The following is a 26679-nucleotide window of genomic DNA, read 5'->3' as shown; positions in this document are numbered from 1 at the left end:
CCCACAGAGGAGTACTTTAAGTTCTCTCAACTGAGATAATCCTGTAATAATTGTCCATAAGGCTGGTTTGAAGGTTGATGTGAATAAACTTTTGAAAAAGCTAGACAGTAGGAAAGAATACATTAGCAAAATTACAGCACACAGAGATATCCAGAAGCTCAAGTAAACTATGCAAATGAAAACTAATTCTTAATTATTGTTGTATTTGGTCTGTCAAAGGCCAGAAAAATTATAAGGGCAGAAGAAAGGACTTAAATGGATTAACCTGTCACCCTTTTTCTTCCCATTAGAAACAGTAGCTGCAGACATTAAAAATAGGAGTAAATCATCTTTTACTGGACTTCTGAGAGTCACTATGATGACAACTATGTCTTCACAACTGCAGAAAGCCAGTTCTGTCCCTATCAGATTCCTTCACTGCAGTTTTCAGGACTAGTGGGGTTTAAGTAATGGGTGACAACAGGTCTTCTTGGCTTGCTAAGTAAACACCTGGGGATCACCAACACCCCTTACATCTTTAGTTTATTTGAAGCTATGAATCTTGTTAGCTGAACTGAATTGACCTAGGGGAAGCCTGTACCACAATCAAAGATCTAAAGCAGCATTTACTTTTTCGATTACACAGTGAGCCAAATTTGAAAATTTTCTTCACCCTGAAACTCCTGGCCCTCTAAAGGATGCTATTGACACAATTATTTCTATTTATTTTCATGTTATAGAAACAGGCTTTCTACTGCCTTAGATTCTTTTCATTGTTGTTTCTATATTTCTTAAAACATTTTTAGTTGACAAGAATTCTTGCAATATTTAGCCTCATAATATTTCGACAAAACTTTCCTTCCCCTCATGTATGAGCTTAAATTACCTTCCTTAAAGCCACACAAAAATCAGTTGAACGATACTAAGCTTCTGGACTGAAATCTCTCACAGAGTCTAGGGATAATTTCTGCCCCCCCTTTCCCTACAGCTCCTGATTCTGTTGGCCAGATGAAATACAAAGCCAAAAATCCTTTTCATGCACAGAAATTTGCAAATCGTATGGCTCTTCTCAGTTCCTGTCTGGAGAGCCTAAAATATGCACAATTTGAACAGTATTTTGATTCTGAATTTCTGGAAGGATTGTGATTCACATTCTTAACTTATCTTATCTTTTCTTTCTTTCTTTCTTTCTTTCTTTCTTCCTTCCTTCCTTTCTTCCTTTCTTTCTCTCTCTCTTTCTTTCTTTCTTTCTTCCTTCCTTTCTTCCTTTCTTTCTTTCTTTCTTTCTTCCTTCCTTCCTTCCTTTCTTTCTTCCTTTCTTTCTTTCTTTCTTTCTTTCTTTCTTTCTTTCTTTCTTTCTTTCTTTCTTTCTTTCTTTCTTTCTTTCTTTCTTTCTTTCTTTCTTTCTTTCTTTCTTTCTTTCTTTCTTTCTTTCTTTCTCTTTTATTCTATAGTTCAATTAGGGGATTATTCTACTTTTATTTTACCCTTCAGCGTCTTTAGAAACTTCCCTTCTTGTTAGTAAGCAAAGTGCTAAGAGATCACAGAGGGTTCCCTTACTTGTACTGAATCTTATTTATTCCCTTTGAAATCCATTTCTTAATTCTTTTCTGCTGTAGGCAAGTCTTTTATTTCCACCATAATTCTTTTCATGAGAACAGATCAGCAGTTTCCTCTAAAGTGAAAAACTTTGTACAGCAATGGGTGAAAGATGCGTGTTCTCCTTTCCCAGGCACAAGCTCTGTTACTGCGACAATTTGGTGTTTTTTTTCAGTTAACCCCACAGAGGCAAACATACTGACAGTAGTTTTGCTGGGGAATGGAGAAATAACTGTTTGGTTTTAGAAGCTGTTAATGCTTAACTTTAAAACATACAGTTTTATCCTGTGGTATTTAATCTTCCAGCAAGACACTTTTTTTTTTTTTTTTTTTTCTGGATATTTTGGCCTTGTTTTTCAATAGCTTTAAAACCTTTTTATTCCATTCTGAAATCTAAAACCAGGCTTAATTGGCCCTTGGAGAATACCCCATGTGTAACATAAGCTAACCTAAGGTTTACAATAACTCTGGTCCCCACCACTAGCCCAGGGCTATCACCAAAGAGCACTGCACAGTACCGCTTTCTTTACAGAAGCTTGCAGGCCATTAGGGGAAGCATAAGATAAAACTTGAAATAAATCAAGGGCTGACCTACATGGAGAGGGTGAACATAAGTTATCACCTTGTTTGCCTCTATTATCCTTATCCAGGGAATGATGCTGGCAAGAACCTGACCTAAATCTTAAGTCAGTATACCAAAGTAGCCAATTAGTCAAGTCTTGTCTAGAACTTCTAGTTAGTGTTTGCGTGATGTTGTTGTGGTTTAACCCCAGCCAGCAACTAAGCCCCACACAGCTACTCACTCACTCCTAGTAGGAAAGGGGAGAACTGGAAGAATAAAAATGAGAAAACTTGTGGGTTAAGATAAAGACAGTTTAATAGGTAAAGCAAAAGTCATATGCACAAGCAAAGCAAAATAGGATTTCATTCACCACTTCCCATCAGCAGGCAGGTCTTCAGTCCTCTGCAGGAAGGCAGGGTTCCATCATGCATTAACAGTTACTTGGGAACACAAATGCTATCACTCTGTCTGAACATTCCTTCCTTCCTTCTTCTTCCCCCAGCTTTATATGCTGAGCATCATATCATATGGTATGGAATATCTTTTTGGTCAGTGGAGTCAGCTGTCCTGGCTGTGTCCCTAACTTTTTGTGCACCCCCAGCCTCCTTACTAGTGGGGTGGGGTGAGAGGCAGAAAAGTCCTTGGCTCTGTGTAAGCACTGCTCAGCAATAAATAAATCTTCAGTGTGTTATTAACACCATTTTCATCACAGACCGAAAACGTAACCCACACTAGTTACTATGAAGAAAATTAACTCTATCCCAGCCAAAACCAGCATGGATACGTACAGCAGAAGGTTTTCATATCATCGAGTTTTTGTTGTGGTTGCTGCAATACCTCTGACAGGGAAACCTTTCCCTCTGAATGAGCTAACAAGATTCATGCAGCCAAAAATCATTCTTGCATATACCTTTTCACTTTCTGAGCTTGTCCTCAAAAGCCAATGCTGCCCTTCTCTCCCGTCACTGTGTTTGCCAGCTTATGTGGCAGCCAGTTAATGGGAGTCTCCTATCTCACTTTGCAAGAAATTCTTTGTTAAATGCATTTGTGTACACATAAAATTTTTCATCCCTGCAACAATCTTTTCTGTATCCTTTCATTCTTGTTATTTCTTTTTATGTAGAATAATCAAGCTCTTAGCTTTCATTCAACTTGCAGGAATAAAAATATGTGGCAAGGGGAGTATCTTGTTTCCTATTTTGATTTCAATTTTTATCTAGATTTCCTTTGACCAGAAGTTATATTTTTAGTGTTTCGTGACTTTTTTTTTTTAATATAGGAGAATGTATTAAACTTTCCTTTAGTTTCACTTTGGCTCAGGATCAATATTTCAAGTACATTCATATCTTTGAAATATAGCATTTGGCTGGCAGAGAGTATAAGAAGCAATATATTATTTTCCGCTAAAGAAGAATGGGAATCTGATCTGGAGATTACCCACTAAGCTGTTGTGAGGATTTATTTCAATTCCCCTAAGAACCTGTTAGTATATAATTTCTTGTGTAGGATTTATTACCCTCCCAAGAGGTTTCATTCAATGTGTACGAACATTTCCCTGATGTACCCAAGATGTGTGATTGTGGATAGGTTTTCTTGTTAATATGATACAGAGTTGCCCCACTACTTCTTGGGACATTTTCAGTCTTAGCATTACTTGTCTCCATTAGCTCTTCAAAATTAAGATCAATATGCTGTATCCCTTTGCTTTGATTACACTGCCGTATACAGATTTATCTTTATTAAAAATTCAGCCAAAGTCATCAGTAGTACCACTTGTGGTCACAAATCTTTAAACTTGTCTTCTTTAAAGGGTAGAGTCCCAATATCACATTCTTAGGTCACACCACATTTTCAAAAACCTTATTCCCATATTCTTAGCCATTATATAGTTCACCGTTAGTGTTCTGTGTGGGCATTAAAATCTTTCTAGCTGTACGGTATAATAATTGCTGTAGTTTTATGGAGTAATTATTTTAAAAGCACTTTGAATTTCTAAACCAACAGGTATCTGACACCAAACTTTAGGATAACTGGAGCTGTGCTTATGTTCAAGACAATCACAACTGCATCCATTAGCTATTGAAATCAACATTAAAATCTCCCTATGAATTCAGTGAAAATCAGATTGAGATATTTTTTTAAATTATGCTGAAGTTTATTCTACATGGTGCTATGGCATTGGCTCTAAACCTTTCATTAGGCAGCTTATTCCCTGTTCTGCAAAGAAAGCACATAAAACACCAAGCTATCTTCCTTTTGAAGGAGTGCTTGAGTTTAAAGGAGATTTAAAAAGATAAGGTTAGGAAAAAAATATGTCATGAGTGTTACAGGTATATAGCATCCTTAGTGAATGGGCAATTGATGCTTGTACAAGGTTTCTTCCAACTCTACTTTTTAATAATTATGACTATTATTGAAATTATTTAAAACCTGATACTTATCAAGTTCAGTGCCACAGTTCTGTTAAAACAGAAGAGCTACATCAGATGCTAAGTGATGTTTTTGAGTAAGACTTGAATTTGTCCGACTAAATATATATACACATTATGAAGAAAGTACTTCAGGCATGGTATCATAGAAAGGTAGGTTCCAAGGAACTTCTTAATAATGTGTAATGCAGTCTGTAATTTGAGGTAAGACTATTGTCAAGATCAGGCTGGTCAGTCATAAGTGTGTCTTGGCAAGTTTGAGAACTTCCAAGGTCAGAAATTTCACCTCTCTCTAGAAAGTCTGATCCAGTGCTACTGTACTCTGATAATGATTAATTTCTCCTAATTTTCAAACTAAACCTTGCAAAACATATTTTGTGACCATTTTCAGAATTGTTATAGGATTGAAATTCATACCAAGCTATATCATTATTTGGAAATGATAAAAAATTCCTTAAAAGCCTAAGTTAGGACCATGTGTGCAGAAAGCATTTCCAAAGATTACCAAGGATGTCTGACCACCTTTGACAATGCACCCTTCTCCACTCAGCTTTTTGTTGTCCATACACATGTTCTAATGTGTGGAGGATGTTGTGCCTTGAAGTTACTCCTAGCCTGATTTTTTCCCCAAATTTTTTCAAAAGCAAAATTTCTTTTTTCATGCTTCAGCGTGTTTTCCACAAGTATTTTTATGATGAGCAATGGTTTCTTATAAGTGACAGAGTTGATTGAAATGTTAACATTTCTAAGGCATATAAGAAATCTCAGGTGTCAAAATAATTGACCTACATGCAGCCTCAATTTGTCCATTCTTCAGAGATGATTAAGAACTAGCTTAATTTGTCTTTGACCAGTAACGCCAGAATTAACTAATCCCATGACAGAGAATAGTCTGGAGAAGGGAATTTGGTCATCACAAAAATGGCAAGCACAGATGCAAACAAGAGGTGAAAAAATAGCATGACATAGTTGGAGCTGATCTTGCTTCCTTGAGCAGATTACAAAGCCAATATAGAAAGCTATCTGAAGGAAAGCACTCCTATGAGAGTTGCAAGGACTCTTTTTTAGAAGAATACTTGTATTGCCCAAATGCATTAGGGCAAAAGGAAAGGCTGCTTAATTTTTCCACAAAAATATTTTTCTTAGTGTAATTATAATGGGAACTGTTAATAAAAAAAAGCTTTTCATCCCTGTCATCATAACCCAGATTATATGGCCCTAAAATCACTGAAACAGCATTTCTGTGATTAGGTTGATGGGTATTTACAGTCCTTAATGAAACATTATATAGTCATTTGTGCAAAGCATGAGCATATTGTGTACTGAAATTGTAACATATCCAAGTTAAAATTATCCTGAATACTGATAGCATCTCAGCAGCATGCCATGCTATGAAAAAACCACCCAAAACAAAACAACAAAACCCCCAAATCCTGCAAAGAAACTCATAATTCATATTTTTTGTCATTGTATTTTCTCATCTATAATCCTGTATAAAATATTTTTAAAGCATATTTAATAACAGCTGTACACATTTTGGTTATTATTGTGTTACCTTTTATGTAAAAAGTTTAGCTGGCAAGAAAATAATCTACATCTGTTTTAAGTCAACACATCATTATTTACTTCATTACCTCTTTATGCCAGGTAAGGATCAAACCATTGGAACTAGCTGCTGTTAAATGTGAAGCCTTGAACCACAGCTCTGCTGAGGGATGCTCTTGGGCCCATCTGAAATGAGACTTTGATGGCCACACTATTGGTACACGGCCAGAATCAAAGTTTTCCTGACAGATTCAGTATAGATTGAAATCAGTTGCCTTTTAAACAGTGTTCATGTGTAACCTCCATGCCTTCTATTGCAGAAGCTATGGACTCCTCTAGGGAAATAGTATATGACAACGGTTGTGCATGTGTATAGCTATATAGTCAGTAAATAGGTGTTACTTGATTTATGTGACTTTCTTCAATACAGAGAATAAAAGCAGTGTTAGAAATTTAAAATGATTATTAGAATTCTGTAACAGCTCATCTTCACCATGGCAAACTACTGCAACACCCTGTTTTTCTGCATTTGGAGGTAACAGCACTGATTAATTACATGGGCTTACCACTGGGAGCCTCAGTTTTCTGGTTTCTCAAACAGTGTGTTTTTCATTTTCTAGGTGCTGTATGATTATTGCAAACTTTATAATTTCTTTGGGGTATGACTAAGACCACGTTTTGTTTACCGTCTGTAATGTTCCTGCTATTTTTTGCTGAATGCATAGTTACAGCTTTTTCTACTGTTTTACACTGACTGAACTGTAGCCTGTGGATACCAAAACTCAGATTTGGGGAGGATGGAGAGTTGGCTGTTGCTTCTTTCATTTTTTTTCTATTCAATGGCAGAATGTTGAGATTGTTCATTTTCTTTCCCCACAGCCTTGGCTTTCTGGTTTCTTTTCAGCTGCAGTGCAGTAACTCTCTTTCTTCAGTTCTGTCCTTATCCAGCTGTTAATTGCTTGAGTTCAAAGTTAGGATTCAGATTCAGGTTAAGACAGCTAAATATAAGTGTCAGACTTTGAACTAGGTATGTAAGCTGTTATAGTCAAAGGAGTCACTGCTGTCAATGAAGCCTAGGTAATGTGCCAGCTCACCCTAAAGTATCTATGTTTGATTTATTGAGATCCCCATTTGTCCACATTACCCACCGGCCAAAGCATGGTATACTTTTTCATGTATCCAGACTATAGAGCTTGGACATTGTAACTTGACCCTCGACCTTAACTTTTGAGCTCAAACTATGAGGACCTGCATATTGAGTATCAGAAGGTCCTAATTCTGTGTTTGATAATAGCTAAAATGTAATCATTCTACCTACAATTGCATAGAAAACAGCCAGTTGACAGCAGATTTCTCTCCTTTTGATTTCTTTACAAATTGCCCATCATAGTGAAGCCACTGTTATTTAGGCTGTCAAATTCTAACTCAGATCCTAAAAATTTAAAGTTCTTCATATGTATGAATGCAGGCTGTAAAACTAATATGTAAAAAGTGTATATAAATTTTTTTTACTGTTTTGCCACTGCCTCACATCCCTGGAATAAAATGCTTTTCATGAAAGCTTTAGATGTATTACAGCTGATAAACATTTTTCTGAAAAAGATTCTGGTCATGTCTCCAGTTAGTTAGTCTTCCTAGATATTCTAAGAATTAGAGCCATCCTCGTGTGTTAACTGAAAATAGAAATGCCCAGGAAAACCCTTTTGAAATCCTTTGGACAGTTCCAACCAAACCCAGCATGTATGTAGCTATATAAATGAAATGTCATGATTTGTTATCAACAAATTTTTAAATCCACATGAACTAATTGAAAATATATAAATGTAACATCTTGAAATAAGTCCTTAGCTACCATAAATCAATTTTATTATATTAAGTTTCGTGGTCCACTCTTTAGAGCTGCTGAGATGTAGCCAGGAGGTAAGACCAAAGCAGTGATCTGAGGTTATATTGTTTGCAGTTAGAGCAGTTTACAGCTCGAACAGCTTGCATATGAGTTGCAGCATTTGCAATAAGCTAATTCCCAGATTGACTACAGGTTAACAAAGTCATCATTGCTTAAAGAAAAGCATAATACTCAGCACTGTGCTCCCTGAAGTTATTTTACAAATATCTAACACCCCCCCCCCAACAACAACAACCTGGTGGTGAGCTGCCTGAGGTTCCATAAAGAATCCTAAATAAAAGCTTTGCCAGACCCTTAGCTTTGTTAGCATATCAGTGCAAATTAAACCCACTGCTCCTCTAGACTGAGTGCTTCAGCACAGCACTTTAAGACTTGAACTGCTTGTTTAATGGACTGTGAGATCTTTCCCATTTTCTCTTCACAGGAAAAAAAAAAGCCTAAAAAAAAAAAAAAAAGCCTAGTGTTAAAATTAAGGGGAAAAAAAAAGCTTATTCTAGTTAAATTTCTGACCTCATCAAATATTAGGAAATTGTCATTATAATAATCTATCCTTAGGAATATGCAAAGGTGAAACACCCTGATATTTCAATAGATGTGCCACAGGAATAAAGTGGCTTCTTCTCATTAGGAAATAAAACCTTGGCATCATTGCATGTCCTGTGGGTTTAATAGAAGGCAAAGAGAATTTCTGGGAACTCAAGTGTAACTTCCATACACGCTGGGACAGCATACCTCCTACTGATTTTGAAGAAAAGCCGCAGGAGAGGCAAAAGTGAAAATCAAGGGGAAGGTTCACAAGGAACCATCAAGACTACCCAGCAAAGCCACAGGGGTTTTGTAGGATGTATACAATAAAGTGAGATAACTGAAAGAGATACACGGCTAGCCTGGTCCAAGCAATTCTTTTACCAGTAGCCAATGTGTCAGTGAAGATTCAGATGGTGTCTCAATTAGTAGCCTTTAATGTTTGCCCTGCCAATGGATAAATTTCGGTACCAGTATAAGGCAACATGGAGCATATGTCTGGGTTAAATTAACGAGTGGTTTATTATAGTTTTCAGTTTTATACTAAGCCAACACATTTAATTGTTGCTGAAGGTTCTCTCTCTCTCTCTCTTTCTCTCTCTCTCTCCCTCCCCTCCTCTGAAATAGCCTCAGCTTCCTTTACAAACCCAGCTTGGTCCCATAATAATATATGTATCTCTCCACCTTTCCTCACTTTTCTCAGCATGTCTTGGCTGACACCACGGCTATATTCCCATGCTCCCAATCTGCTTTTTCCTGGCATGATGTCTCAGCTGTGGGCATTTTTGCTGGGTTGTAGCTATTGGCTTGCTCATAAACACATTGGTTGCTTGGGTAGGTGGTCCGCACGTACAGTGACAGATAATGTTGCTGGGTGGGCCAAACCATTGATTATCAGGTTCTACTGGGACAAGCAAATGGGTTTAAAGACTGCTTTTGGTTCTACCAGTTAAAAGCTGTAGCAGGGAATTGGTGTGTCCATCTCTGTAGATATAATGTAGATACCTGCTCCAGGAGAACCTCCTTTAGCAGGGGGTTGGACTAGATGATCTCCAGAGCTCTCTTCCAACTCTGACCATTCCGTGATTCTGTGATCACAGAGGCAGAGCAGGTCCTAAACAGTTAATCTGGCATAGCTCTTTGTAGTGTACTACAATAAAGCGTTGGCATGTCTGATTAAATGTTTTGTTACTACTGCACATAGCATTTGCACTTTCTTCTTTGATTAAATCTTTATTATCCTCCATTCTCTTGTTCCCATTTCTTTGAAAAGGACTAAGAAAAACAGCTCTTTAAAACTTAATATTCACATATTTTTGGCATAAAAATAGATCCTTTCTGTTATTGAGTAGGGCCTGAAGTTGTTCCACTATTTTCTGGCTCCTAGAGGACATAAAAAAATAAGGTGCTACAGTAGAAGCTGAGTCTGTGATTTTGATCAGGTAGCAAGAATATACTGGATGGGTTTTTTCAATAGCTTTTATTAAAAATTATTTTAAGATGGGATTTTTTTTTGGAGGTGGATATTACAATGAGGGAGATGAAAATTCCAGGTAGGCTTAAACCTCTGTTGCACTGGGAATCAAATTCCAGGTGTGATTTACTGAGACTGAAGGTCTTCACTTTTTCTTGGGACCTCAAGGGCTTGGTGGGCTAGTGAGCTGCTCCCGAAGCCCAGATCCTGTGTGGCTCAAGCGTGTTCTACAATACTGTGGAGTCATCATTTCCTGCTGTCAAGCTGCATTGGAGGCATTTGTTACATGATAATGGATGATTGGGTGTCTGCAGGGCCCAGCTTGGTGACAGCACGTGGAAGAGCAATGATTCACTCTGCTGAAAGTCACCATGGGGATACTGTAATAGCTCCACTGTACCAATTAAAAGTACGGGCTCATTTAAAAACCTATGCTTTGACATATCGGTATTCACATTTACAGCTATGATATCTTTCCCAGAGCTTCATGGAAGTGTCTTTTCCCATCTTGCCTGGTAACCATTTGCAGTCCAGGGCAAATGTGACATACCAGTGACGTTCCCTGTACTCTGGTCTCAGGCAGGGATACCTTCCAGCCAGCAGTAAGGTCACAGGAGGGCCAGCAGGCAGCACGGGTGGCTTTCTGCAGACAGTGAGAGAAGCTGGAGGTTAGCATCAATACACAGGTGTGGCAACGATTCCTAGAAAGATATTTTAGACCAAATAAAACCTTTTTTGTGACACTTATGAAGCTTTCTTGAGACATAAAAAATTTGGAGAGGATAAATGCACTTTAAATAAAAAAAATTCCTAATACCATGATACATATATTTCTCAAATAAGCTAAAGCCTCTATAAATCTGACATATTTGCATACTGTATATAAATAGGCTTTGAACCAGCAGAGATGGGCAGACTAGATTAACAAAATTTCCATTATTTTAAAACTTTAGATCATGACTGTGTGCTTAGCTGGTAAGTTCAGAAATATGAAACAATGACAAATATCCCATGTTATTTAGAACCTAATTATTGGGTAAGTGTTGTATGCTCTTGCTTTCTCTTTTTTATTTTGTCTTTCAGTAAAATTTCAAATTTTGAAGCAAATAAGAACCTCAAATACCCTACAAATGTTAGCCACATAACCTTTAGTAAAAATACCAACCCTTAGAGGTAATTACATAACATTGCAGATGGCAAAATGGATGCATAAAGAAGTAATTTGCTAGAAGGCACTTATCAATTTAGTAATGCAGTCCACAAGTGTTCATTCTTTATTCACACTGAAAGAACCCTGCCAATTTTTTGTGTAACTGTGTACTGCCAATGTCCTATATAATGACATGGTTTTGTTTTGTATTACGGACTTTTCTGTCACTTGCCTTTCCCATTACCCACATATTGTCTGCCAATGGCAGAGGCAGAGCCAACACTAAGACTGAAGACCATATTTATCAGAGTTTTTTTGTCTTGTTGGTTTTTTCTTTTTTTTTTTTTTTTTTTTTTTTTTTTCAATCAGATGTTATTTACCAGAGAGTTATGCAGCTAGAGTCGCAGACTGAGAAAGAATGGAAATGAGAAGAAAAAGTGTTAAATTCCTTTTTCTACCCTGGGAGAGTATAGCAATTTAAAGTGCTTTTTTAGCATCATAATGTTAATTTCCCACACCCCCACACCCCCACCCCCCAGTGCTTTCTGGGATCTGCTTTTATTCCCCTGTGCAAAGGAACTTTACAGAGTAATTTTTCTCATTAGAATGTTCATTCCTGAAATACGAAAGCAAAAAAAAAAGGTTACACATAGTATCTCACCAAATGTATTGCTTTATATAAATACATCAATAGACAGATATAAGCTTATTTCATGAAGTCTAGTATATTTTAAAAGTATTTGTTCCAAAAATTTAACACAGAAAGTAAGAAATTTTCTCTGTAGTTATCTGCAGGATCTTCATTCACCCTCCTTGTGTATAGCTCTTATGATTCAGTCTTGCAGGAAGCTGGAGAAACAGGTACAGGATCTCTTGAAAAATGTGATGCTTTTTGGATTGAAGGATGGAGGACATCTTATAGACTGCAATTACTGTCTTTTTCACTTCCTAAATTAATGTCCACCAGTGAAAGAGGGTCTTAAATGTGGACTGAAGCAGTTGAAGCTGCTTTAGGTAGAAATTGCATCCAAAGAAAAAGAAACAAAAAAGTCATGTTCTTCTGCATTTTTTCTTTTGTACAGCGATAGCAGGCAACTGCTGAAAATACTAAATGCATTACTATACTAGGGAAATATGTAATCCTACATGCTCTCAAACTGTACTGGATCCACATGATCTGCCATAATCTGCCAGTATGTGAAATACTATAGGTATTGCTCAATGTGACTTCATGATCTTGACAAATGCCAATGACAGTCACCAGTTTTCTGTGTCCTTTGATATGACATGTTAACGGGCTGCTGAGAAGGACTTCCTTGTGTATGCTGGTTTTTTTATATGTAGCCTATTACAATTTAGAAGTTCCCCTCTGATATTAAACTCTCTGCATTTAAATTATAGTTATTCTGTGAATAATTGCATTTTGAAACATTTAGGAAAAGTGTGTCTGTGTATGCATGTTTTTGAAAGGCAATGACAAGCAGTAACCTGAATAAGAAAAGGATAACCTGAATAATTAAAGAATGAAAAACAGGGAGGAAAGAAGGCAAAATAAATCTTCCCAATATCCACTGATTAGTTTTCAAACAGTGAAGATTTTTAATGTTTCTGACAAATTTGGTTAGAGAAAAAACAGTTCTAAATTATGTTACCTATTATTTGTTGTAATTCTTCAAATTGCCTTAGATCAGAAAGAACATTAAAGATCCCTAGATGTGTTTGATATAATCAAAGCACAGTTATTTAAAGGTCTCAGTGGACTGCTAGCCTATCTAGATAGAATTATATTTTGCAATCCCAGAACAAAAGTCCATCAAGTACTTAAAAAACTTAGAGATGAAGGACTGTATACTTCCGTTAGGGCAAGTGTAAGCTAGAAATGGCTAAATGCAGGCATTTGGGAAATGTGTCAGTCCCAACAGCTCAAAAATAGAAATAATTATGTAAATCTTGGCTCCAAACCAGAAAGTGCGTGAGTTAGAAAGGTTGTTAAGTATGGTCACATACTTCAGTAAATTAATTCAATCTCCTGTCAGAGATTATAGATCCCTTATGAAGGTGCTAAAAAGATAGATTGCTGAGTGGCAATTTGGGTCAGACCAACTTAGCTAGTTCAGTACTGGGAAAGTGCTGGGTAGAACTCTCTGTTCCAAATGTCTAAGCACCTGGGCAGGCAATTACAACCTCTGAAGAGCATCAAGAGCAGCGAGGCGTGGTTACTTTCCCAGACCTACTCACAATGAGCAAAAGGTGACTTTAAAACATCTCAGGCTGCACATGAAAAGAGACTGAGTGAATTAGAAAAAGGAAATGGAAGAAATACAAAACAGATGTCATATTTTTCTCTAATAGTGTAAATGTAATTCATGGTTTATGGACAAAGGCTTACTTGTGGGACTTCCAGTGGCTCCCACCACAGAAAATTAGAAAATTAAACCTCAGATCAGTAGGAAAGAAAAAAAAATACAATTTTTTCTGCTTTGTATGATTTGATCAATATTGCTGTTTCCGAGCAAATGCTGATGCCACTCTTGGGATCTACCATCACAGCCTTGACCAAATAATCTTTTAAAGGAAAGGGTGCGTGGAGATGACATCCATGACATTTTTTAGACATAGCATTTATAAGCTGGATTCTGCCTATCAGGTGTCTGAAAGAAAGCCTTAGTCATGTTCTTCAGAAGGGACCTTTCAATGGAATCATTCTAGTTTCTGAATAGCTAATGGAGCACTGTGTCCAGTTTTGGGCTCCCCAGTAGCAGGACGATATTGACATACTGGTTGAGTCCAGTGGAAGCTAAGATAGTCAGGAGGGCAGAAAATATGATGTACAAGGCAGACTGAGAGAAATGTGTCTGTTTAGCCTCAAAAAGAAAACAGTGCAACAGTGTCAGCTTGTTGCCATGTGCAACTACCTGATCAGAGGATGTAGAAAAGATAGAGACACACTCTTGTCAGAGGTGCACAGAGTCTTGGAAAGAATGGCAAGGACACAAATCGGAACATGGGAAATTCTGATTAGGCCTAAGGACATTTTTATCTACCACGAGAGTGGCCAAACACTGGAGGATGTTGCCCAAAGAGGGTCTGGAACCTCCTTCCGTAGAGGTGTTCAAGACTTGACTGGACACGAACACCCTGGTTGGATTAGAACTACTTGAAGAAGAGCATTAGATTAGGTGACATCTAGAGGTCCTTTCTGATCACAATTATGTATGGCTCTCTGCTTCCATGGCATGCTAGAAATTTATTATTTTTAGAACTAAAATTGTGATGTGTGGCCTGTGGATCACTGATACTGACACACCGAGGGAGGTGCTTTGTAAATCTGATCTCAGGTTTGGTTGGCAATGCTGGCTACCATTAGTAGCTATAGAAATGTTCCAGGAAGTGATTGGCTCTACAGCTGGCAATATTGATGCACAAAAAGTGGGCTTAAGTATTCACCACTGTTATAATGAGTTATGGAAAATAGATGAAGATACAGCCCCACCCCCAAAAAACCAAACAAACACCAAAAAAACCCCACCCAAACCAACAAACCTATACAGAACAAATTAGAAGTTAGGACTTTGAATTTGAAAAGGTAGGACAACAGCAATTCATACGTTATCTGCCTGGGCTATGGCTACTGATAAACTAGAGGGACGTAGCCTGGAGCACTGTCATAGGGTTGCCAATACTACCAATTTGCTAGTGCTGTTAGTGTCTGACCTGATGTGAGCTTGATCCAGCCATTAGTCTCCTGTATGCTTGGCAGGATGGTCTGAGAATTAACATGGGCAGCTGCTCAGTCTTAATAGGCAGTTTGGCCGTGGCCAGTCTGTTTTGGGAAGTATGAGAGTTTATTTGTGTGGAGGTGAGCTGTGCTCATCCCATTTGGTCTCAGTGTCAGAGGAGAATCCCTGTTTCATTTATCAGTGTACATATAGATGGTATTTGAAATGCTTGCCCAGCTAACAAGAGGCTAGGTATTCTAGGGAAAAGTACTGTCTTGCTGTGATCAAAAACTTGTGAAGTTTTTTATCTGTTTGGAAGGAGAGTTTTTAAACCTTTTAAAGTTTTGTTGGATGTGAGACAAGTTTGAGTACCTCTGGGGCACTGAAACTCCAGCCTCTGCTGCTGCACTTTGGGTCCTGTCTCCTGCTAAGGAGCTAGGAACCCTTCAAAGTGAATCTCTCCCACGGGCAGGTCATTTCCAAGAAATGAAATAAAGCTAAGCTTGTTTCTCCTTCATATGGCTCTTCTGATGACAGTGAAAATCTGTTTTTATTTCTAAATGTTACACAGCAGCCTCCAGCTCTTAAGAAAGTGATGAGACTGTAAAATTCTTCACAGAAAAAAGTTCCTCTTTTTTAACTCTGTGTGATAGGTTGACCTTAGGTACCCACTAAGCTGCTCTCTCACTGCCCCTCCTCAGCAGGACAGGAGAGAAAGTAAGAAAAAATCTCATGGATCGAGGTGAGGATGGAGATCACTCACCAATTACCACAGTGGGCAAAACAGACTTGACTTAGGAAGGTTAATTTAATTTGTTGCCACTTAAAATTATAGTAGGATAGCAAGAAACAAACAAAACTGAGAACACTTTCTCCCCACACCTCCCTTTTTCCCAGTCCCAACTTCACTCTCAACTCTTCTACCTCCTCCCTCCTGAGAAGCTCAGGGGGATGGGGAATGGGGGTCACAGTCAGTTCATAACTCCTTGTCCCTGCTGCTTCCTTCTCCTCACACTCTCCCCCTGCTTCAGCATGGGGTCCCTCCCATAGGATATAGTCTTTCTCCAACATCGGTCCTTCCCACAGGCTGCAGTTCTTCAAGAAGTGCTCCAGCATGAGTCCTTTCCATACGTTACTGTCCTTCAGGAACAGCCTTCTCCAGTGTGGGTCCCTCATGGGCCACTGTTCCTGACAGCAAACCTGCTCCAGTGTGGGCTCCACTCCACAGGCCACAGCCTCCTTCAGAACCCATCCACCTGCTGCAGCATGGGGTCCTCCAGGAGTTGCAGTGTGGATAGCTGCTCCACCAGGGTCCTCCCTGGGCTGCAGGGGGGCAGCCTGGGCCACCATGTTCCTCTCCATGGGCTGCAGGAGAGTCTTTGCTTTGGTGCCTGGAGCGCTTCCTCCCCCTCCTTCTTCACTGACCTCTTGCATTTTGCTCACTCCTCTCTCTCACAGCTGCTCTGCAGCATTTTTCACTCTTTCTTAAATATGTTATCACAGAGATGACCACCAGTACCGCTGGTGGGCTCAGCTTTGGGCAGTAGTGAGTCCATTTTGGAGCAGGCTGAAACTGGTTGTGTCTGACATGGGGGCAGCTTCTGGCACTTTCTTACAGAGACCACCCCTGTAGCACACCCCTGCAACTAAAACCTTGCTGCATAAACGTGCTCTGCATCACCAAGCCAAGCTCTACTGTTTAGACCACGGAGAAAAATATTGAATGATGTTTACTAAACTCTATTCTTTACCCAGTAAAAAAAAAAAAAAAAAAAAAAAAAAAAAAGCAGCTGCAAAGAAATAGTTCTCAGATGCAACGGGTTGCATCTTGGAAGTAGAGCATTTAATCATGAGCTTGTCTCTCTATTACTTCCAGACAAATAGCATTAGTTTTCATGGGTCTAATAAGTCGTCATTACGAAGCTAGTAAGGGCATATCACTCAGAGCTGCCTCAGTAAGAAGAGATGAAGTAGCAAACTCTGCCTCTGCGTTATTAAGTGGAGTTGCTAGCAAATGCCTACTGTTCTAATGTGCAAGAATAATGTAAAATAAACAAAGATCTCCTGGAAAGTATTATAATATTTTTCATGGAACCACCAGCTAAACTGGTAAACAGAATAAGTTTAATGGAAATGAATCTAAGATGGATGGAGATTTTGTTAAAAAAAATAATCAAATGTTTAATTAAACTGTGATTTAAAGATGACTATGCAAGATCCCATAATAAAATGTAAGAAGTCAACAGCTCTTAATTATATGATGCAAATAGTCTAATAAATAAAGCTGTAAAAATTTATTTTTCGTCGTCTCTTTATGTAGTGCAAAAGTGATGTTTTCACACTGACAAGTATGGAAAAGGTTTAAAACAATAAATCAAAGAAAAACTTATTTTTTTTTTCTGCTTGCAAGCAGAAGCAGTTCCTGGGCATTGCTCTATTAATGTAAAGACATAGAAAGCCTTCTGGAGTCTGGAGACGAAACACAGCATCATCATATCACTCAAACATATCCTTTTCCCAAATCTGGAAATTTTCACACATACTCTTTCCTTTTTTATTTTTTTCCCCTTTTTTTAATACCCTCTTTGCTCTTATTTTGCTTGCCTCTCACAGGTTACATCTATCAGGCTTTGTAAGTACTAGCCCTAGACAAACTAAATTGGCCCTCCTGCTGATATAGATTAAAGGTAGAGCAGTATGAATTGCTTTGCCATAATCCTACTATATGCAGAACCAGAAGCTCAGAGCAGAGCAGTTTATGTTTTCAGACTTGATCAGAAAACATAACCTGAAAATTGTTCCTGCATTGCTAAACATCCTAGGAGTTGGTGTTCATTAAAATGGTGTTCCGTAAGATGTGTTTGGTTTTTTTTAATCTTTAGTACTATTTCAGTATTCACTAATTTATTAGTTTATCACTATTATGCTAGTGCTACATTGAAAAGCAAGGCAGCTGCAGTGTATTTGAAGAACCTGAAGCTCTGATTTTTTTCCTGCTGACAAGGAAGTGCCCAGGAACAGTGAACAAAGAGTATTTTGGGATCAATTAGCATGGAGAAGAGGCAAAATGGCTGCATGATATTGCTTATTCAAGTAATTCCCCACGCGTCCCCGTCCCCATCCCTGTTCCCCCATCAGTTTTTATCATCTACCTTTTTCAGGTTACTGGCTCCTTCTCTGCTGGTATGATTTTGAAGGCAGCTATTTAGACGTAATGCTTCACAATAAAGTATTGAAAGAAAGCATGGACCCCAGATTGGGTCAAGGAATTTGGAGAGCTGGAGGTGTATGACAAAACTGCATAGACGAAACAAAGGATATGGAGGCTGAAGGTGGGGTAAGTGGGAGGAAGAAATCCAAGTAGCAGAAAATAATCACCAGGGAAATTGGTAAGGGCCTGAAGAAAACAAAACAAAACAAAACAAAATAAAATAAAATACCCCCCCCCCCCCCCCCCGAACATATGTATTAGAATGGAAAAAGGGAAGTAACTAGTAGTGTTTTCAAAGAAAATTTGCCCATGAAAAGCAGCTAGGCAGCTGGGTGCTGAATTAGAACATGTGGAGTGTTATCTATCCCTTCATGAAAATCAATAGGAAGGGATGAGAGAATTCCTCTTCAGTTACTCTTTTTGCCCAAAGCAGTTTTGCCATCTCCCACTCACTGCATGTTTTTCCTAACGGTACGGCTCTAGTGAGGTGAGATTAACAGAGATTTCTATCACCATCATTTCAGGGTAGTCTGTTCTGCATAATGCACGATGGAAAATTTCTTTGTGGAAATCCAGGCACTGTCTGTATGACGGGGAGAGGAGATGCATCCCTTATACTATGCATGCTATTCCTTGTTTATTTAGTCACCAGTCCTTTCCATGGTATTTGTCCCAGGTTCAAGCTAGCTGCCCAAAGGGTAAAAAAGCCAGAGTTATGAAAAAGATTCCTGCCTAACTTTGCTCTGTATAGGACTGCTATTGTATGTGACAGGTCTCCTCTGAGGGAAAGCCTTAGTAGCTCATTCTACCTTCTATCATTTTTCTGCCATTGATTTTACTCGTAAGAATTCAGCTGATTGTAAACACACTTATTCAAGGTGATTTTAATACTGTTATCTTTAGCATAATGAAAAAGACTGAATAAATTGATGCTGTGAATTGCATGCCATGGGGGAACCCCTTAAGTTCTGGCAAAAAAATGGGTGAATGTCATTTTACATAGCCCTAGTACAGCATAATTTACCTGTAGCTTGAGGCCTGGCACGTGGGCTCGTGACTCAGCAAGCTTGCTCCCTGGGAAAACTGTTTGTATTTGATTTATTTTTATTCTTTTCCCTCTTTCCTCTGAATGTAAAAAGCCCCAAGAAAACTTTGTTTTATCCAGTGCAATGTCTACTAGAATTCCAGAAGGAGCTGCACTGGAGTGTTCAGCAGTTTCAAAATCTAAGTAACAGTTGTATTGGAGGGCTTGCCTTAAATCCTTTTTCAACTCTATTCAATTTCTGAATTCCATAATACTTAGGAATGGGTTTCACAAGTCAATTATGTAATTAATAGCATGTTAAGAACAGTTCATTTGCCTTTCATTTTCACATCTTTGTTGTCTCTTTCTAAACTGAAGTTTAAGCAGTTTCTTTCCATCCTTATACAGAAATCTCTCCATGTCTCTTTATCGTTTTCCTTTTTAAAGTCTGGGAAGTTTTAATGCTCTTGGGCCATTTTAATGATAAGATGTCTGCAGCTTAACAGAGAATTTCAAGTGAGAGTTCATCACCCATTTCTGTACTAGGAAAATAAGATATTTCATATTATTCTGTATCCTGTTCCTGTTCTCTTCATTTCACCCCTCTAATTTTTGCAGTTCATCTGTAATTCAGGAAGAATGCATTTCAATTTATTTTATTCAATGAGCATTGCTGTGCATTTCTCAACAGTGAATTTATCTGCCATTATGTTACCCGCTCACCTGCCTATGTAGGATTCTTCTAAACATCTCAGTCTTTTCTAGATTTTAGTGAAATTAAATATTTTATGTTAGTTGTCTATTTTCTGATCTTCCTTAGCCTTTTAATTGATAGCTAGCCAATAAATCGTAACACAATTGTTACTGCATCAGTTCTCATGTTCCACGTAGACTGGAATTTTTACCACTTTTTTTAATTTTCATGTGAATTTTTAGAATTAATGGAATAAAATATGTAAAACAAACATTTTTTTGTGCGTGCATATGCTCACATATGCAAGGAGTCTTCCTCTCTGAAGTGAGTCAAAACCCAACTGGACATGAGCAACGTGCTGTAGCTGGCCCTGAGTGGAGTGGGAGGCTGGGCTAGATGACCTCCAGAGGTCCTTGGTGACACAAACTATTTTGTAAAATAGAATCATAGAATCATTTACATTGGAAAAGATCCTTAAGATCATTAATCAAAACATAAATCATTCTGTGAATTTCATTGTCCAAAGTGACTTTCCAACACAAATTTAACATCAATTTTTGCCAGAAGGATAAATTTCGGTAAACAGTAGATGTTGAAAACAGAACATTTTAATTAACCAGAAAGTCATTATTAACTTTCAATTAATATTTTATCTTTTTATCACAGATTGTAACTTTTTAATCTTAACACTTTGACTTGTCTATGACTTTTTTCAAAATCTAAAAATCTACATGAAATCTACATTACTTTCTACACAGTTCTCCTTTTTCATTCCAAATTACAACTGAAGTAGCTTTTAATGGTTTGTGACTTTCACTGAAATTCTTTTCCCTCTTTGCCTGCAGCTTGTTTTCCAGGTCCTTTAAATCTGACAGGGACAATCAGCCTTAGTCCTACAGGGGGAATTTTGCAAGTGTCTGTTTCTGGCTGATTTATTTAAAGAAATTTAAACTGGGTTGAAAAGGTAAAAACAATTCTATATGCAGCTCACTTTCTAAAAATTTATTCTAACAGTTTGTTCTCATTTATATGCCCATTCATCAGATTGACTTAACCTGTTATTTTAATCATACTACAAGGTGATTCTTTTAAGATTTTCTTAAAAAAAAAGAATTTTGTGGGTCAACCCTGCTAGGCAGCCCCACACAGCTTCTCACTCACCAACCCCCAGTGGGTTGAGGGAGAGAATCAAAAGGACAAAAGTGAGAAAAACTCGTAGGTTAAGATAAAGACAGTTTGGCAAAAGAGGAAAAGACAGAAAAAGGAGAAACAATTGAGGTAGAAAGCAGTAGCTCACCACCAGCTGACAGATGCCCAGTCAGCCCCCAAGGAATGGCAGCCTTGGCCAAATTTCCCCCCACCCCAGTTTTACTGTTGGGCACTATATGTCATATGGTACAGGGCACCCCTGTGGTCAGGTGGGGTCAGCTGTCCCAGCTGTGTCCTGTCCCAACCTCTTTTCCACCCTCAGCCTGCTTGCTGGTGGGGCAGCATGAGAAACAGAGAAAGCCTCAATGCTTTGTAAGCACTGCTCAGCAGTAGGAAAAAACACTCCTGAATTAATAAAACTGTTTTGGTCACTAATCCAAAACATAGCTCCATATGAACTGCTATGAAGGAAATTAACTGTATCCTAACCAAACCCAGTACACGTAAGGAGTTCATAACACAAAAACCCAAAAGCAAGTATTTAGAATCTTTGTTAGGAATTATTTTTCTTAGTCAGGTAATCATTTAGAAAAAGAAAGCCGTCCTAATACAGTTAGGAAGTTACCGTGCACATCATTCAGCCCTAATTGTAGATCAAAGTATATTGTTATTCTGGGGCAGAAGGGTGTGTGTGTGTGTATGTCCAACCTTCCATCATCCTATTTTGAACAAACACTGACACAAAGATGTGCAAGGGAGTGTCAGCATAATTAGAAACAAGATATTTGTCATTTAGAGGGAAGTTATGGGAGGGAAACCCTCGGCAGTGAAGATGAGTTTATGACCTAGAAGCTGAGAGCTGTAGGAGGGAAAAACCTGAAAAGTGACACATATTGAAGGAAAGTGCAAGGCTGCTGAGTGGAGTTTTTATTTACATTTTGGAAGTTCTTTGTGTGTCTAAATGTAATGTTCCAGTGGCTGTGCTCTCACAGGATTCCTATGCGGGAGCAGTACACTATGGAGCAGGGATGGTACCTTGGGCAGATCCGACCTTTGCGGAGAACTCCAGAGGGAAAACCGGTCCCTGGGCTAACGTGAACAGGTGTGTTTGACTCTACAGTGTGTAGAGCTGGGACCAGTCTAGTAAGAAAGTCTGAGGCTGGCTGGAATGATGTTGGAAGATAGTCCTGGCATGAGGAAGGTGCTGCATGACCGTGCCACCAGCCAAAAGCAGAGCAGGCTGATGTGCACACTGTGAGCTCTCAAATGACCGGGACCCGGAGTGAAGCAGGGAGTGACAGACAGCACCTGCTAGACAGATGCAAGTGGTGGGAACATTCATGTAATATTAACAAAGAACAACTTGGTGCATATATTATCTATAATTTATGTCCTTTTTTGCTCCACTGAAGGATTTTGCTGCTGATACAATGCTGGATGCTTCTGGATGCTGCTGCTACTTGAACACAAAATGTGGCATGAATGTGACATACCAATATGGATTAATGAAACTTGTCCCAAGCACTGCCTTGCCAGTAGGCTGCATTTTGCCCTGTTAGTTAGGCTCAGCATTATTATGATTGATTATAATCATTTCACTCCAAGTGTGGAATCAAATTTTGTATGAGTAAAGATGTCACAAGAATACCCTACAATGATAGACTGGGATCTAGTGAAACAAATAGAAGGCTTCCTTCTACTGCCATCCAAGCAGGAAAAAAAAGTCATTTTAAATCATCATATGTAGAAAGAAGAAGAATAAATGAAACAATGAAATCCAGCTCACAAATGCCCCATTGAAATCAATGGCCTGAAGTTTAAAAGTCACTTACCTGGACTTAGTGGCTTCAAACTTCTTTTAAATCGCTGATTTCTCACAGCAGATGTAGTCTGGGAACCACTAACATACAAGATCACCTATTTCATAGTGATATAATGCTACAGAGGCAGTCACTGGACTGTCTGAGCTGAAGGGCGATCAGTTACAGAGGGCAGTGTTTTGTGCTGGGGACCGTTTCTCCCCATCTCTTCAGCCATCCTTAGGAAGGCAAACTACTTCCCCCAGCCCCTGATCAAATCAGGAGAGCAGGCAGAACTACCAGCTGGTGATGGAAACTGGCTGTGAATCAGCTTTGGTTACTAACAACATTGCAGCTGTACTACTTATTTTGGTAAAAGGTAAATGATGGACCTTTTGTGATATTATCCAAACGCTGGACAAAAGACACAAATCTGTTTTACACATACAGCAGCAAAAGACCAAAAGGAGTAGATATCTCTCCTTTAATTAATATGAGTTAACAGTGAATCACATGCATATGAACAGGATCATGACAGATCACACTGGGCCCCAACACACTTTCCATGATGTAACCTTTTTTGCCCCCACCTCTCCAGTTGCTATGTGTCAAACTGAATGCCATCAACTGGATATACAACATTGGAAGCAATTATTTGATAATGAAACCCTCCCTACCTAATTTTATGATGGCACCTGCATAACGACAAGACAGAGCAGTGACAAAACCTGAACAATTTCATGCACTGTAGTTATGGCTGCTTGTAAATTCCTGCTGTGGGTATTTTCTCCCTCCAGAGCTTTGCACAGTTCCTTCCCTCCCTGCATTTTACGGAGTTAACCTTGCATGCCTTAGGAAAGAAAATACCAGAGAAGGTGAAAATCCCACCCCTAATTAAATGGTGAGAGAATTTTAAAAATAGACATAGTTGCAATTATGTTCACAGACATTCACAGAGATGCTGCACTAACAGTAATAGACTCACCTTAAACTGCACATGCAGTTACCGCTAATGTACACGTTTCAAATGCTCCATAGCATGAGAAAGGGATTAGCCTAATTGGTGATGAGAGAAAATGTAGAAGACTCCATAGTTTGCATTTAAGTCTCAGAAGTATTAACAAACCAGTTGGTTAAAATTAGGTAGAATGTGCATCTTCCTACAGGCTAAACTATACTGCCGAATAAGACTGGCTATTCATAAATAAAATCGCCAGAGGCCCCAGAGAAACTCCCAATGCAATCCCTTTCATTTAAACAAAACAGAAAAATATCACTAATGAGGTGCCAAATTAAGGCAGGAAGTGCTCATATACATTCCAGGCAGCTGATTATCTCTCATCAAGGTGGCTAAGTAATACAGTCCTCATAATGAACTAATGGATTTGCAGGTCCAGTTAACACAAAAGTTCAACCTCAGACAAGTTAAAGTTAATCAAGTACAAAAAGGATTAAATTAGTACATTTAAATTCAACTGACAGAGGCATTAGAGCTGTGCTGTATTCCCTTATTTTCTGCTTTGGTATTAAGTGTTGGAAAGAGAATGGCAGTTGAAGTATCCCACTCTTTGGGGACTTCATGCTTCAGTTCCTTACCACCCATGCATATGGAGTCGCTAATGACAGAGTGGCTACCCATCAGGGAATGCAATTCCACGTAGACATTTTCACCAAAATGGATTATTTCAGCCTCGTTGGTCACAGATTCTGTAGTTTTCCAGTGATTCATCTTACTATTAATAATGTCAGAGAATTTTAGGCCCTTGAATTAAATAATGATAAATAGGAGCCACTGAGCGAGCTCGGCAGAGGCAGTGCTGTTTATTTCAGTGTGAAGCTCTGTCAGGCCTGATAAATCGGATCCCTGAAATAGTTTATAAAGTACTGAATTGATGTGGCGGTTGGTGAGGGAGAGAATTAATGTTACGAAATAGGCCTGCAACCTAGATTTGATGAAAGCTGAGGAAAGCCTTTTATATAAATTCTGTGTCTGTGTAGGAAATGGTTGCAGTGAGAGGTGAAAGAGCTGCACAGGGAAATAATGTGCTTCTGTAATCTCTGTGGGCTGCAGGTCAGGGGAAGAGGCACTCTGCGGACGCCGGCGGTGCCAGAGCTCTGTGTGCTACATGAGAGCTCTGCCAAGTGGAGGGGTGGTCACAGGCTGCTCATTTATAATAGCAAAGACTGAGGACACGCTGCACAAAAGACAAATGAAAGCCCGGTTAAAGATGTGCAAGAGGCTTTCAAGTTCCACATGGCTGTCTTTGCCAGGCTGTTGGGGAGCAAGAGGTCCTTGATGTTGCCCTGAGTAGTGCAGTCACTATTGCTAATCTATTTGGATGAATTAATAGCTTCCTCTTTAGATGACTTCATAAAAATCCCCTGGAAAATGCATGCTAAAATCGTCCTCCATCCAGTTCATAATTCTAGGCAGGTGTTTTCAAATTAGAGCAGGCTAATTCTTAGCCATCTTAGGATGCTAAGAACGGTGGCCAGTAACATAAAGCAGGCTGGCCTGTGTGTGCTGGGAGGTAGCTCAGCTTTCAGGAAAAGCATGTGACACATATAAATGGAAATTTCCAGAGCTGCTGACTGATGGAATTGGACACATAATTGTTGTCGAGGTTAGTGAGACCTAGTGAAACCCAGGTCTTGCAAATGATCAGTAATGCAGACGCAGTATTTCTGGACCACCAGACCAAGTTGAGGGGGGAGATGTCAACAATGTTTGTCCAGTTATTCCAGATGTGTCAACACACCCTTGGATGAACATCTTACTTATATGTTTTAATTATTGCTAGGGATGCAATATTTTACCTAAGTCTTTAAATAGGAAATGCCTTTCTGAGGTCCTGATGCATGATGGTTGTCAGATAAAAAAAGAGTACAGGAATTCTGTGAGTAGCGTTCTTGTTGCTCACTCCCCACGTAAATCCAGTCTGCTACACTACTGTTCAGCTTTGTATTTGCTTGTGAGGACACCCTAGAAGGAAGGAAAGAAGGAAGGGCTTTTTTGATGTCACTTTCTCACCATAGGAGCCTTCTCTGACACTGTACCACATTATTAAAGGTCAAAGCAATTGCTGTTCTTGTGACTTTCAGACTTCAAACCAGATGTTAACCACAGGATGAGGCTCTCAGGCTGGGGATGATAGTTTTAACAATTCTACATCTGCTTCTTCCTACAAGGTAGTAAAGGTAGAGGAAGGTCATAGAGGTTTATCACCTTTAAAGGCAAATCTCATCTTTAGTCCTTTTTTCCCCATTAATTGGGTCATTCTTCATACAGGTGTTCACCATGCATATTTAACAAAGCTGCAGCATGGTCAGGACCTGAAAATAAAAGCCAGAGCTACCCTTATACAGTTCGTTCAGCATGAAAACTGATCAAGCTAACAGGAGAATCAGTGGGTTGAGATCTAAAGGATAGTGCTTACACGCAACTGAAATGTATAAAATCAGAACTTTACAAATGGTTAGATCATATTCAACATTTGGCCTGAGTTTTGGGAAGATCCTTGCCATTCCTGTTTTTCCCATCAGGTTTATCTCTACTAACAACCATAAAATTACTTTGCAAATTACCTAACTGTATGCAGTATCCAAACAATGAGAACACCATCATAACAAAAAAAAATATTTTTTTCTTCTAAATATATTATTTACAAATGATGCACATGGAAATGTCTTGGTACCTATTTTTTCTCTGTATTCTTGTGTCTTTCTTTGATCTCTGAAAAGCACAGGATCTGATTACAAGTGCCTTATGTAAGGAGGAAGACTAGAACAGACTAGATTGAACAGTCTTCTGATTACCCTTATATGGACTATTTAACCTCTCCATCTTCAATATCATGGGGATACAGGGAGATCATATAATATAAAGTAAAATCAAAGGAAGATTGTTGGAAAGT

The 26679-nt window shown here is 38.7% G+C and overlaps 1 long non-coding RNA gene across 1 annotated transcript; it reads left to right on the top strand.

The window, feature by feature from the left end:
* Positions 1 to 477: 477 nt before the first annotated feature.
* Positions 478 to 16674, top strand: LOC308062632. Its single transcript, XR_013927652.1, has 2 exons — positions 478 to 7122; positions 7160 to 16674. It is a non-coding gene; the product is annotated as an uncharacterized lncRNA (long non-coding RNA).
* Positions 16675 to 26679: the final 10005 nt, after the last annotated feature.

This window comes from Falco punctatus (assembly GCF_963210335.1).
Source record: "Falco punctatus genome assembly, chromosome: 4".
In the NCBI taxonomy this organism is placed as follows: domain Eukaryota; kingdom Metazoa; phylum Chordata; class Aves; order Falconiformes; family Falconidae; genus Falco; species Falco punctatus.
Note: the sequence above shows the minus strand (reverse complement) of the source record. Positions and strands in the feature narration are given on the sequence as shown.